The sequence below is a fragment of the Hemitrygon akajei genome, chromosome 2, assembly GCF_048418815.1.
Source record: "Hemitrygon akajei chromosome 2, sHemAka1.3, whole genome shotgun sequence".
Taxonomy (NCBI): domain Eukaryota; kingdom Metazoa; phylum Chordata; class Chondrichthyes; order Myliobatiformes; family Dasyatidae; genus Hemitrygon; species Hemitrygon akajei.
The window spans coordinates 138,847,563-138,860,414 of record NC_133125.1 but is presented as its reverse complement, the minus strand read 5'-3'; the positions used below and the strand labels follow the sequence as shown (position 1 = coordinate 138,860,414).

Genomic DNA, 12,852 nt, shown 5'->3' with positions numbered 1-12,852 from the left:
GTGGACAGCCAGCATCTTTTTCCCAGGTCAGCAATGGCAAATACCAGGGTACATTCTTTTATGGTGAGTGGAAGAACGTTTAGGGAAGAATAGAATAGAACTTTATTGTCATTGCTCAAGACAAGAGATTGTAATGCTACTCCAGTCCGTGCAAAACAGATATTTACATTCATGCAGTATGGCTTAATTAAAAAAAGAGTCAACCATATTTATGTGCGACAGGTGACTTCAGTCAATAACACTTAAAGGCCATTAGCAATCCAGGGTACAGCATTATTCAGCTGCACAACAGCCCCTGGGAAGAGGCTAAGATTAAGATGAGGGGAGGAGTCAGAGTTAGATTTTATTTTACACAGAGAGTGTAAAGTGCCTGGAATGCATTGCTGGGGGAGATGGTAGAGTCTGATACATTAGTGACACCTAAGAAACTGATGGATGAAAGGAAAGTGAAGGATTTTGGCCTGGTGTTAGTTAGGTTGATCATGGAATAGGTTTAAAGGTTGGCATAGCATCGTAGGCTAAAGGGCCCTTTGTTTGCCGTCCTGTTCTATGAATTGTTCCAAGCCTTAGCACTCCCTTCATCACATCGCCCTGCTCATAAAACAGCCCTTATTCAGACCACTTAACTCAGTGCAGGCTGAATCCTGAAAGACACTTTAAAACCTTCATTACTATTGATTCATACAAGGTTAAAGCAACTTTTGCCTTTCAGAATCTTACCCTACTACTTCATTCCAGATAATAATTACAGTCCTGGGATAACAATTTAATAAATAGCTTAATTTGAGGGCTTTATTGCAGAAGTCTTTGAGTAGTGAATTAATTGGCTATAAAAATATAGGACGAGTTACAGATTTTACCCAAGGTATTAATTTTCTGTCACAGAGTAAAGCAGGATTTTTATATTAGTTTTAGCTTCTTTCTCTTGGGCATGGGTCTGCCAATTGATTAGCGAGGACTTGTAGGCTATCAGATGCTACAGAATGATTAGCCTGGATACCATCAGCTAATTCTCTGTTACAAGGTGAAACTTAGAACAGATGCCTGTGTTCAATCAATGAGTATAATCTGCTCAGCAAAGTTATTTCTACAGGCGAGAGATAACAAGGGGAAAAGAATGTCTGGTCCGGACTTCTTCCAATAATAACAATGAGGAGGGCAGTGATGTGAACAGCATAAAGCCACAAGCAGTAATTAAATAAATGCAGGGATGGAATATGGATGCTGTCTATTGATTTCACTGCCACATGGCCTGTTTTAATAAGCTTGTGCTTGTGAAGGCCAATATCATTCAATTAAATGATCAGCATACAGATGAATGAAATTCTGATGACTGCACGTTGAAAGCCTTCCTGCAATATAAGATTGTTTTTCCAAATATTTGCTTCACAGTGCAGGAGCACCAGTGCTAAAGAAAAGTTCTACGGATTCCACAAGACCATAATATATAGGAGCAGAATTAGGAGAATTGAGTCCGCTCAACCATTTCATCATGACTGATCCATTTTCCCTCTCAGCTCCAATCTCCTTCCTTCTCCCTGTATCCCTTCATGCCCTAATTATTCAAGAATCTATCAACCTCTGCCATAAATATACCCACTGATTTGGACTTCACAGCCAGTTGTGGCAATTAATTCCACAGATTCACCACTCTCTGGCTAAATAAATTCCTCCCCATCTCTGTTCTCTGAGGCTGTGTCCTCTGTTAGACTCCCCTACCTTAGGAATATCCTCTCCACATCCACTCTATTGATTCACCAACCTTTGCAAACAAACAGTAAATCCTTTTACACAATTATTGCACAAGGCAGTCTTTGAGCTAAGCTTATATCACCTTGCAGGAGGAGCAGCCGGAAAACGATTGGAGCTTGCGTTTATCTCTTCATAAACCTGACAGTAATTTTGGGATTTTCATGCCCGTGTCCTTGAGTGTCAGAATTCAAATGTTGCTATTGTCCGTTCAGCTAATTGGAGACTCAAGTGATTATAGATGCTGGAATTGAAGCAAAGCATTAAAATAAAAGCTGAGGAACTCAATGGGTTAGGCTATATCTGTTGAGGGAAATGGGCAATTGACAATTTAGGTCCTGATGACTGGCTATTTCCCTTCATAGAAGTTTTCTGAATCATTGAATTCCTCCAGCACTTTTTGTGTTTCCCCAGTTCAGCTCTACATTTTGTGTGTTGACATCTATTGCAAGATGGAGTTCAAGTAGCAACAGAGAACTTCATTTAATTGCCTGGTGCTTACAGAGTGAACTCATTGGAAGATCTTGCACCAGATATGATGAGGTAGGCAGACGGTTTTCTTTGTTTTTTTGTAGAAGGAGAAACTTTACTTTGTTAATAAGTATTTCTCTTGCATCTGCATTCTGCAATAGTTTGTCAACTTAAAATCTTTTCTGCAACTATTAAAAAAATCTCTTTCAAGGCATAACAACTTCGATATTTTTTCCAAGTATTAAAAGTGTTCCAAAAACAAAATGTTTTTATTGTTAAAACTCTGAAATAAAGCCTGAAAATGCTAGAATTACTCAGCAGATTGGGCAAAATTTGTGGATTTTCGATTCTCCTCTGCCTTCTTAGAATTTTAAAGATTTTGAAAGCTACTCAAAAATTTTCTTGGAAGTGTTCAACATGAATAAATAGTCTTGAGTAATTTTGAACCCTGGAGTACTTGTAAGAACTTAAATCCCAAGTAAATCAGCATTATGACTTGGATTTCTATCAGAATGTTTTCTGAAAGTATATGAAGAAACTGAAAGTTTCACAGTGCCAATGCATTGAACAGTTCTTGTTCCATAGATAACTTTGCATTTCATTCCTGAACTATTTTCCAACATTCCAAGTTATCTTATGTTAAAAAACAACATATGGCGATGGATAAGTCAGTGGTTTGGGAGGATTAGACTAGCATTTGTTGGAAGAGTAAGGTGTCCTGAATGAAACATAACATCTTGAGAGGAGTAGACTGGGTGGGAGTGGAGAGAATGTTTCCTCTTTGAGGGGGGAGACTAAAGCCAGGAGTGACTGCTGTTGTGGACTCAGTTCAGCCCATCACAGTCTGTGGATATTTTTACAGGTCTGTCACGCGGAATGATTCTGAATCACAAGGTTCAACCACTACCGTGGTCAGATACTTGCATCATTGTGGTTGATGTGCAAGTGCGAAGAACATTGATAAACTTGATAAAACAGCAACACACTTCCATAAAAGTGTGACTGGATGTTCTACTTATTATCGAGTGATGTGTGATGCATCTTTGAATAGGATTAATGCAATATGTGGTTTAGTAAATTGAAATTTTGCTCAATCTGGCTTTTTCTAAACTTTTAAAATTCTCTTCTTAGTTTTTACATTCTTCTGTATCTACACTCTCTTAAAACTCCACCAAGCTCCCAGATCTCTGTTCCTTTCATTCTCCTGATTTCCATGGGCTCACTACTGCTGTCTGTATCTTCACCTCCAGATATCCTGATCTCTAAGATTCCCTTGATCATGTTCTACCTCTTTCTGTCTGGGTTGACATTTATAATACATTTTAAAACTTACTTCTTTAACAAAACTTTTAGTTTTCTCTGAAAGTCAACCAGTAGAGAAACAGGTCCTTCAGCCCACCATCCTGGCTGATTTTCAAACACCTACTTACACTAATCTACACTGATCACATATTAGTCTCTCCACATTACTATCAACTCCATCCAGATTCAACCACTCACTTACACATCAAGGACAATGTACAGAGGCCATTTAAGCTACCAACCAGCACACCTTTTCGGATGGGGGAGGGAACTAGACCAGCAGGGGGAAACCCAGGTGATGACAGGGAAAACGTGCAAACTCCATGCAAACTGACAGCACCCAAGGTTGGGATCAAACCCAGGGAACTGGACCTGCAGGACAGCAGCTCTTCCATGTCATCCCAAGCTGGATTAATGCTCCTGTAAAATGGCTCTGGGCAGCAAAATACAAGCTTCTCATTCTTTACTCAACTTCCAAGTTAGTCAACAATGCAAACTTTGGTTTATTTTTCATGTCTAATACAAAATAATTTTATTGAATCAGAGAGAGCCATGCAGCACAGAAAAGATCCCTTCTGTCCGCTATGTTCATGCTGACCATTAGAACCCATCTGTGCTAATTCCATTCACGATTCACCAGTTTTTAGCCAGTAGGCTTCTATGGGAGCTTATTTCATTGACAATTCCCATTGTTCCAGGTGTCCAGAGAAGAAATTCCTTCACTGTCTGTTTTCCACTATTGGCTGTGGGTATTGTTGATCCCAGGTGTAGGGTAAACCTCAAAGCTGAGTTTATTGTCTTATACACAGATGCAATAAAAATTTACTTGCAGCAGTATCACAGGCATGTACTATCAGATACACCATTCACAAGGAAAAAGCATAAATGAAACAATCATTATATTCAATTTTTACAAGGAAGAACACAGTTAGAGCATAACTAAATCCACTGTCATGCAAAGCGGTGACAGTGTTGCTGTATTGAGGTCGAGATTAGGGTTATGCAGGTTGGTTCAAGAACCAGATACTGTAGCTGGAGGGGAGTAGCTAGTCTTGAACCTTGTAGTTTGGGCTTCTGCCTTCTGTACCTGATGTTAGCTGTGAGAAGACGGTATAACCTAGATGGTGGGAATCTTTGATAATGGATGTTGCCTTCTTGATGTAGCACCTCCTGTTGATACTGGGGAGGGATGTGCCTCTGAGGTGTTGGGTAGAGTTCTCTACTCTCTGCAGCTTCTTATATTCCTGCAATTTTAAACTGCCACACCAGGCCATCTGACAACTAGTTAAGGCCATTTCCAACAGTAAATCTGTAGAGATTTGTTGGAGTGTTTAATGGCAAGTCAAACCTCAACTTTTTATGAAAGTAATGATGTTGGAGTACCTTCCGTGTAATTGCATCTACGTACTGCATCCAGGACAGTTCATCCAGTATGTCAACACTCAGAAATTTAAAGGTGCTTGTTGTTGAAGGACCCTCGTTCCTGGGGATTGTAGTTGAGAGGTTGCTTGGTATGTCCCAGCCCAGCCAATTGTGTACACCAGGCTTTCAATGGAAACTGATTTGCAAGCAAAAGCCCTGGCCCATTACAGATGGATTTCTATTTAAAAAACAAAATAATTTCCATAAATGACACAAAGAAGGTAAACAGAAGAGTTTTCACAAGAATTCATGCAATGTGACTATTGTTCCCAAGACAGCAATGAATATGCATAGCTGAATTTTTTTTTCCTTTGAAACAACTGACAAGATCAAACTATCAGTGAGAACAGGTTGCTCTTTGTACAAACATACCTGACGGATCACTGCACAAATCAGTGGCATCATTTTGTCTTACATAAAGAGCAGGCACAGATTGGCTGCACGTTCCAACCAGCACATTTAGGTTTGAAACTAATCAAAGTATGTGGGTTGAGAACAGAAAATACTCTTGAGTATGTAGTTATTTTTTTACTGGAGTTAACTCACCAAGGACAAAGTTGAAAAAATAATTAATATGGACTTTTTAATCTTCCTCAAGAACATGAAAAATAGAAGCAGGAGTAGGCCATTCATCCCTTCTTGTCTGCTTCTTCATCCGGTATGTTCAAGGCTGATTTTAACAGAATCAGAGTCAAGTGCATTATCATTGTCTTGTTTTGTGGCAGCACTGCAGTGCAAATATGTAAGATAATTCTAAAATACAAAATAAATAAATATTGTGAAAATAAATGAATAATAGGTGGTGTTTATGGGTTAATGAACCATTCAGAAATCAGAGAGTAAAGGGGAACAAACTGTTTCTGAAATGTTGAGTGTGGGTCTTCAGATTCCTGCACCTCCTCCCTAACAGTGACAATGAGAGGAGGGTACATTCTGGATGTTGTGGATGGATACCATCTTCTTGAGGTGCCACCTCTTGAAGATGTCCTCAGTGGTATGATGGGTGTGCCTGTGATGGAGTTATCTGAGTCTACAACCTTCTGCAGCCTCTTGTGACCCTGTGCATTGGAGTCTCTGTGCCAGACCGTGATGCAGCCAATCAGAATGCTCTCTAACATACTGTTGCCCGCTATCTTGAATAACCTCAGTGGCTGAACCTCCATATCTTGGGAAATCAATTTCAAAGACTCGCCACTATTGAATGAAGAAATTCTTTCTCAGCTCAGACACTGATATTGAGATGATGACTGCTGGCTCTGGATAGCCATTAACTCTGCATTCACTCAGCCAAACCCCATGAGAAATCTATATTTTTTCAATGGCATCTCCTTTCATTTTTCTAAACTCTAGAGACTTCAGACCCTTGCACATCCTCTTGCCTCTTGCACATGTGGCAGTTTATTCAAACCACCTCTGGGTCTGTTAGAACCTGGAATTCCCCCCCCCCCCCCCCACCGAACTTCCCCAGCTTTCTCTCTCTCTGTAGCATCCCCTGTGTGGCAGTGGACATATATGGTAAGAACAAATCAGCCAAACTTGGTTAAAGCATGGAGACACCAAGGTAGTCAGCATCCTAATGGCATGGACACTGAATTCTCCAGTTTCAGGTGACCTGCCCTTCCTCTATCCCTTTCTTGTTTCTCTCCTCCTCCCCCATGTAGCTTAATGCTCTTCATCACACACTCCTCCCACTGAGTCCCCTCCACCAACTGTCCTCTCCTTCTCCTGTTCCATGCTCCATCTTCCATCATCTGCAGCCTTCTGTTGCATCCACCTATCACCTCCTACCCTCTAGCACTACCTTCGCCTTTCCTTCCCCCACTTGTCTCAATCTGCCAATCAACCTTCCTCACCTGGATCTATCCATCACTTGCTCTACCATTTCCCCTCACTCCTCTGAAATGGCCAACAAACACCCTGGTATATTTTCAGTTTTCAAAACCTAACCATATAACAATTACAGTACGGAAACAGGTCATCTCGGCCCTTCTAGTCCGTGATTGTCAACTTCTTTCTATTCCACTCCCTCTCCCCAGCTGCTGCCTGACTTGTTCCCCCAGCAACTCACCTTTTCCTCTGGAATAAGCATTGACTGCACTGGCAAAACTCAAACTCAGTCCAAAGTCTGGCTTGCAATAATAGCTGATCCCTCCCCACCATTGGTAATATCTACTGAAGGTGCTGCCTCAAGAATGCATCATCTATCATCAGAGATCCCCCACCAACTGGGCCATGCCATCTTCTTGCAGCAACTATTAAGCTAGGGGTGCAGAAGCTTGAAGCCCCTCACCACCAGGTTCCAGAAGAGCTACTACCCTTTAATCTATCATTTATTGAACCAAATCCTAGAGTTTAACAGCACTATGACCACTGATCACTTTGCAGTAAAATAGGTTCCTTTATAATTCTAATAGTGCTCCTTCTTGTAAAAATTGTACATAATTTACATATATTTAATTATTCACAATTCATAATTTTCTTATGAGTGCTTCTTATATGATGTGCCTGTAATGTTGTTGCAAGTAAGTTTTTCATTGCACCTGTGCATAGATGTTTTGTGCATATCATAGTTAACTCAACCTGATTATCAACAGCCAGGCTCACCTGAGGGTTTCTGCCTCCAACACATGTTCAGGCAGTGAATTCCAGACCTGTCTGCATGTTTACTGGAATAAAGCTGTTTGCAATTCCACCTCTAATTTTCCATCATATCATTCAATACTTGGACTCCTGGTTGCTCATGTTTCTGCTAAGGGGAAAGATCCTTCCCAACAGCCTCTCAGAATTTAAACATATTCATAAGTTGCCTCTTCAATCACTTCACTCTAAGGAAGATAATGACACTTACGTGTGAAACCTTGATGCACTTTACTGTATCAGAGTACAGGCGTATCATGGAAATCTAAAGAAATACACTGTAGAAGAGCATGGAGACATTAGAGACTTCGAATGCTGGAAATCTGGAGCAACACAGAAGAATCTGAAGGAACTCAATGGGTCAAGCAACATTTATGGAAGGAAATGGACAGTCAATGGTTTGGGTTGAGACCATTCAACTGGACACCCAATCTCAAACCAAAACATGAACCGTCCATTTCCCTCCATAGATGCCCCCTGATCTGCAGACTTCCTCCAGCATTGTTGTGATGGAAGATTGTAAGTTGCACAGTGGTTAGCCTTACAACTTCAGCTCTCCAGAGACATGGGTATGGTGTTGGCCTTGATAACTCTCTTCATGGAGTTTGTATGTTCTCCCTTTGACTGTATAGGTTTCATCCAGCTACTCTGCTTTCAATCAGATGCTGATTGCTGGTAGGTCTGGCATCTTTGCCCTTCCTTCTCAGTCTTGAAGAAGCGTCTTGTCCCAAATTGCTGACTGCTTATTCATTTCCATAGCTGTTGACTGACCTGCTGAGTTCCTCCAGCACTTGTGTGTGTTTCTTTGGATGTCCAGGTCTGTAGACGTCCTCGTGTCTCTGGTTGGTAGGTTGACTGGCTGTTGTAAATTTTCCCCGGGTAGGTGGGTGTCAGGACAATCAATGGAAGGGAGGGGTTAATGGTTAATGAGCTTGCAAGGAGAAATCAGGGATTAATGCGGATGGGAACTTAACGGTTTGAGACAGACATTGGTGGGCCAGAGGGCCTGTATTCATGTTGCATGACTGAACATTTCAGCTTTCTATACACTTCTGAATGGGTATGATTGGATATGCAGTTTGTCAATGGAACAAAATACACAAAAAATGCTTTCCTTCTACTTATTCAACAATTTCTTCCTTTGCAGATTGACAACTTTGCTCTCAGCTACCACTATACAAAGTAATGAAGCTATTTCTCTGACCCTATGCTAATGCTGAGACCATTGATTCTGGGTAAAGCAGACACTGCATTAAGCCCCTGAACTGGTGTGAATATCTTCAATAACCACTGCACTGAAATGGTTCTACCATCGACAGACTCACTTTCAAGGAATCTTTGCAACTTGTTCTCAGTAATTTTTTTAAATTTGCAATTTGTTTTCATTTGCGCATCTCTGTACTTTGATAATAAATTTAGTTTGAACTTTGAACACTGAGTGTGGAGCAGTAAACAAAAGATTAGCCAGAATATTTAGTTCCTTGATGATATTGTATTACTTCTTATTATTACATTTTTACTCTAAATATTTATGTAATTTATGGTAAATTTTATGCCTTTGCACAGTACAGTACACAAAACAAAAAAAAAAATCAGTGATAATAAATCTGATTTAGGACAGTGGCAGCAATCAAGTCATTGATCCATGGGTTGGTAGGGATGCCCAGAAGATGGCAGCAGTAGTATGAGCAAAAATGCCTGTGCAAACAGATTATCCTTTCCGAACATCCTTCAAGGATATCGGAAAACGTTGTGGAATAGATTTGTACGTAAACCATCAGAAAAAGGACTGAGATTGATCCACTCAGTCTCTCAAATGTTCAGCCAGACATTGAACTACTTTGAGTGACAAGGGATAGACACAAAACGGATCATTTGGCCCATTCACCTTCATCTTTCAGTATGGCTGTCTACTTTGCTTGTCTAACTACCCTTGAAATATATCTATACATTCTTTTATTATTATTATGGGAGTAAGCCATATTTCCCACTATTGGGGAATATGGTCATCCATACTCATCACTGATTTCTTTGTGTTTGCACTTCTAGGTATTTCTTCCTCAATGAGAAGCATTCTCTTTCCCACACTTTCTGAAAAGCTTTCAGAATTTCAAGGCCTGTTATTTCAACCCCCAGCTTTTTATTCTCAGGAGACCAATGAGTGATCTTTCACTTCATCCACTCTAACCGTGCATAGCAGAGGTCTGTTTCAATAAAGCAAGATATTTGACTGGAGTAAAATGAGGCAGATAGCTTGTGTGCTGTGTGCTGATGTGTGCTGATGGGTAGAATTTAAAGAAGGACATTTGGCTGGACACAGGGAGCCTCGTTGAAACAAGACGCCTTATGTGGAGACCTAAAATGAGGAAAGTTCTTTGTCTCCTCAGAAAATATATTTTATGGCTGCGTATAACAAACTTTTGTGTTAGTCTCTGATTACAATGATTCTTCAGATTAAATTGAATATAAGAGAATATTAAAGAATGTACTATTACTGGATGTAATAGTTTGCCTTTGTGTTATGTTAATTAATTCCTTTTGCAATGTAGTGCTCAGTGATTATGTGAATAAAGATGGATTTGAGTATTTCTTAGATGTGACATTAGTTTCAACACTGCAGAATGGGTTCCAAAGACAAATGATTGAGTACTGCACATTGCAAGAAGCCAACATAACCAAGGAGCTTCACCATCCTGGTCATATTCTGTTCACCCCTTTCCCATCAGGTAGAAGATTCGGTGCCATGGTAGCATAGGGGTTAGCGCAACACTGTTACAGCTCGGAGCATCAGAGGTAGGTGTGTGTGTGTGTGCGTGTGCGCGCGTCCGTCCGTCCTCCAGGTGCTAAGGTCTCCAGCCACAGTCCAAAGACATACCAGTAAGTAGGTCGATTGGTCATTGTAAATTGTCTGTGATTGGGCTAGCGTTAAATAGATGAGCTGCTCGGTGACACAGCTCATTGGGCCAGAATGCTTTCATTCCGTACTGTATCTCCAAATAAAATAAAGATTCCAAAGTTTGAGAGCATGAACCACCAGGCTCAAAGACAGCTTCCACCCCATGGTCATAAGCCTCTTGAACTGAGCCTCACACGCTACAAGATGAACTCTTGATCTCCCAGTCTACCTTGTCATCACCCCAACATTTCATTTGTCAACCTGCACTCTTCTTTCTCTGTAACTGCAACACTCTCTTCTGCATTCTGTTTCTCTTGTCACTATCATGATATGATTAGGCATGGCATGATCTACCTGGAAAACATCTGTGAGAGCAAAGTGTGAACTCACATACAGTTGTGAATCTTACATTCCATTAATATTTGCACTTTAACAGGGATAAAATATCCTGAGGGATTGAAATACGCTGCAGAGATTCATGTCTTTAATTTTCTCTTTACTTACCAGGAGTCTTTCAAAGCATATGTACATGCAACACTCTGATTTCCAATAGAGCATAGACCAGTGGACTTCCCTCCTGCAGCGCTGATGTATCACATGCCACCTATAAGAAAAACTCAAATCTATCTTTATTTACATAATCATACAGCATTTCATTGCAAGAGGCATCCAGTTCACTTAACATGAAAGCAAATTGTCGCAACCCTTGGTAAATTCCTTGAATTTCTTTTCCTTCGGCAAGCTTCAGAAGTTTTTGGACAATTTTTTGTTACTGCCCGACAGTTTGATATTATAACCCACTGGTGTATAACGGATTTCAGTGTGACACTGTGGCTCAGTGATAATTTATGTTTGAGGCAGGGTAACTTCCATGGAATTCATTAAATCAAGGACCTGGGTGAAATTGTGATGGTTGTTCCGTACAGCAATAAGATAAATACTTTTTAGGAGGTTTATCCCTGTCCATTCTTTGAAACAAAGCCCTTTACTTGATCAGTTCTCATGTTTTGGACTTGGTGCCTGCTCCTTGATATCCTGATCCAATAATATAACACAAGACCATATACTGTACCATAATGGTGTATAAAGCATCAATAGATCTTGCTGCCCAATAGCCTCGACTACAAAGAGAGACAAGCATTGATTAGATTGGATTGATTGATTTATTTATCATACATACATTGAAACATACAGTGAAATGTGTCATTTGCGTTAACAACCAACACAATCTGATATGTGGGGGCAGCCCACAAGTGTTGTCACACATTCTGTCACCAATGTAGCATACCCACAGTGTTCAACAGAAAATGTGGAGCCGGCATACAACAAACAACAACTGTAAAACAAACCCCTACACAGTCAGGTATCCAATTTCAGGTGAAGCCACTTCCGCCCTCCAACCACCGGCTAACCAACCTAGAACCTTCAGCCTTTGGGCTTCGACCTCTATCTAGATTCATCCCAGCACTCACCAGGTATAAGCTTAGGACCCACCAACTGACCTCAGGCCAACAATCTTGGGATCCGCTGTCCTCAGATGTCTGATACCAGGATTTTACAACCTTGGGGACAAAACATCAGAAACATTAACACCCCTTGAAAGACTTCTGAACTTGGGTGTTCCTTTATCATAGGAACCTAGAAAGAATGAAAGGCAATGTGAAGTTTAACTTTCTGAATCTGCTTCGTTGTTCCATAGGGCCTTAACAGAAAAGTTACATGATTCCTATGTCTCTGTTCTTGAAAACTCTATCAGTCTTAAATGATCTAACTGTGAATTTGTAGAATGATGTAGCAACCAGGGAACTCTGAAGACTTTCTGAATCTGAATCTGGAAAGAGTAATTTCTCAATATCTCTGAGGACCTAACCTGGATGCAGCTATAAAGAAGGCAAGATAGTGGCTATATTTCATTGGGAGTTTGAGAAGATTTGATGTGCCCCCTAAAACACTCAGAAAATTTCTACAGATGTATCATGGAGAGCAATCTGATTGGCTGCACCACGGTCTGGAATTGGGGAAGGGCCATTGCACGGGACTGAAATAAGCTGCAGAGAGTTGTAAAATTAGTCAGCTCCATCATGGGCACTAGCCTCCATAGTATCCAGGACATCTTCAAGGAGCAATGTTCAAAAAAGTGGCATTCATCATTAAGGACACACATCACCCAGTTCATTCCTTGTTCTTATTGCTCCAACAAAAAGGAGGTACAGAAGCATGAAGACACACTCTCAATGATTCAGGAGCTGCATTTTTCCCTCTGCCATCTGATTTCTGAATGAAAATTGAACCCATGAACACTACCTCACTACTTTTTTATTTCTATTTTTGCATTACTAATTTAATTTGACTACTTTATATACACATAAATGGTT

The 12,852-nt window shown here is 40.5% G+C and overlaps 1 long non-coding RNA gene across 1 annotated transcript in view; it reads left to right on the top strand.

Moving 5' to 3' along the window:
• LOC140715855 (uncharacterized) overlaps positions 1–10,169 on the top strand; it is a 34,946-nt gene extending 24,777 nt beyond the window's left edge. Inside the window, exons 2-3 of the long non-coding RNA XR_012096192.1 lie at positions 2,164–2,292; positions 8,729–10,169. This is a non-coding gene — a long non-coding RNA (uncharacterized lncRNA). The remainder of the gene's footprint in view (positions 1–2,163; positions 2,293–8,728) is intronic.
• The last annotated feature ends 2,683 nt before the right edge of the window (positions 10,170–12,852 follow it).